This window comes from Brassica oleracea, unplaced genomic scaffold (genome assembly GCF_000695525.1).
Source record: "Brassica oleracea var. oleracea cultivar TO1000 unplaced genomic scaffold, BOL UnpScaffold01180, whole genome shotgun sequence".
NCBI classification, from domain to species: Eukaryota; Viridiplantae; Streptophyta; class Magnoliopsida; order Brassicales; family Brassicaceae; genus Brassica; species Brassica oleracea.
Window position 1 is genome coordinate 1 of NW_013617736.1, and position 2,563 is coordinate 2,563.

Consider the following 2,563-nt stretch of genomic DNA (forward strand, 5'->3'; position numbering starts at 1 on the left):
CCAATTAAGCTAAGATACACCCTTAAAGACTGGGATAATGATGCTCTTAGAGCATGATTAACCCATAACCCCATTTGGGTCTCTTATTCATTATTTTAGTAATTAAAACTAATAAAGAATCTTAGTTAAGAGCTGCCTTGATTTTGGATCTCCAATGGTAAACTCTTATTTTGGGGTTCTTAAAAAGAAAAAAAATTTGTGTATCAAACACCATTAAGCACATTCTTGTCTTACTCGTGAGATAATAGCAGTTCCAGAGTAACCAAGTTTTGAGACGCTACACGACCACAAACTATGATCATAGCCATCACTAAGAGTAGGGATGGCAATCAAGGACCTGGACCGCGGGCCTGGCCCGTAAAGGCTTGCTGCGGGACGGGATTGGGCCTCCATTTGGTAAGCCCGCAAAATTGTGGGCCTCGCGGGATGGGTTCAAAGCGGGATGGGTCGAAAGCGGGACGGGTCGAAAACGGGACGGGTCGAAAGCGGGATGGGCTTAACCTGGGGAATTTTAAAGGCCCGCAACCCTAAGTCCCCATTTATGCTTTCGTCTAAAACATTGAGAGAGAGAGAGAGAAGGCGATTCGACGTTATGTAGCTCCGGTGATGGTGGTTTCAGGGTTGATGATGCTTCCGGTCTCCCAAGCGCCTTCGATCTGCACTTGTGGAGCTTCTTCGAGTCATCATAAGATGTTTGAAAACTCACTTTCCACCGAAAAAGAAGATCTAGTTCCCGCAATGGGTTCTTCATAGTTTTGCCTATATGTATTTGTTCACACTATCATACATTTTGGAGTTTTAGGTTTCAATATATCTTTAACTCACTTCTATTATTCTTATTTGCAGAAGATGAAGTTGATGGTGAAGAAGAGAAATTTCTATCTTTTTGTCGCTTGTTGGTGATAAAGATGAAGAATAAGAAGTGTGATTGGTGTTTTCTTTTTATTTATTTTTGGGATTAGCATCTTTGATTTGGTGTTGGTTTTATATAATTTTGGATTCAGAAAACTAAAGCATTTGTTATAAACTTATGAGTTATAATATTTGGATTCAGCAACTAAAGTATTGTTTATTTTTAAAATGTTTGGAGTCTAACAAAAGTAAATAAACTAGTGTTTTGATCCAACTAAAATCTTCAACTAACAAGTGTATTGCCTTATCCAATTCAATCATCGACTAAACTCACTCGTCATGAAACTGATAAAGCGCCTTGAATCATATCTTGAAGCGTTCATGAGCCATATGTTCGTTTGTAATTCTATGTCCCGCGGGCTGATCCGCAAAGGCCTACATGTTTTACGGTACGGGTTTGGTCAGCCATTTTAAGGACTGCAGCCCGCGCGGGCCTGGCCCGCCGTGACCCGCTCGAAGACGAGCCCGCTGCGGTACGGGACGGGACGGATCAACCTGTTTAACATTCCTAGCTAGCTAGGAGCTTTTTTAACTTCCTCAACATCCTTCACCTAACATTAGTGTAATAGATGTATTTAGTACACAAGAATTTAATCCTTTTAAACATAAGAAAGGCTAATGTTATGTAATGACCTAGATCTTTGCCTTCTGAAAGCACAACACATCAAAGTTTTCTCTTTGCGCAAGTTGCAGAGGAGAGAAGCTCTCTAGCTTCAACAATGCTCTCAATCCATTAACATTCCAAGTCATAATCTTTACAGACTTGGTACCCTCTGGGAGAGGAGGAGGTCTCATTGTCATTGGGTTATAAGCTTTCTAGTCTTCCTCAGGCTTCTTATGGGCAAGTATCGTCCATGGTTCACTTTGAATTGAGGATGATATGATTTAATCGGTTCTGAGGACTTTGCTAGATACGGTCAATGACGCTTCTTCCTCTTTTAACCGAAGCTTCTGCTTACCTAAGAAGATAAAGCAACACATAGTGTTTCATAATACTCTATGTAGATTGCCAGTATATAGTACAAAGTGTTTACTTTTTCTGTAACACATGACAAACCTGTTTTGGCTAATGACTTTTGTTCACTAGTTTTTGAAGAAAATTTGGCATTCAATTTTTTCTGAGTAGACTATTTTACTCTTTTTACTCTTCCCTGCTTCTGATCTTTCTTTTGATGGTCACACTTTCTGAGCGAGTGGATGAAGTAGTTTCCTTTATTTCTTCACCAGAACTTTCATCTGTAACAGATAAACAAGGCAGAACTTACCAAAGAGCGAAGCTATAGGAAGTCTGAGACTTTTCAATCTACTTCAAATGGAACAAGCGTGAACAACTACTTAAATGCAAACAAGTCCACATTCTTTTTTTAATGTGCAGTTACATACCTTGTAAATTACTATCCATATGAAGTCGTAAAGCTGATATAAGTTCCTTCCTTGTTTGCTTATCAAGTAGAACGATTCGCCAACACATGCGATTTTCGTAATCAACAGAGAGAGAGAGATAGAGAACGAAAACAAACAAAGTCGGTTTCTTTTTTTTCCCTTCTCAAAATCTGAATACAATCACAATTTCTCTCAAAATCTGAATACAATCACAGAACAAAAGCTTGATTCGATTCTAGATGCATACGATTTTCGGGAGAAAAGGAGA

The 2,563-nt window shown here is 39.2% G+C and overlaps 1 pseudogene; it reads right to left on the bottom strand.

Moving 5' to 3' along the window:
- Positions 1-182: 182 nt before the first annotated feature.
- On the bottom strand, positions 183-2,314 carry LOC106321031 (annotated as a pseudogene).
- Positions 2,315-2,563: the final 249 nt, after the last annotated feature.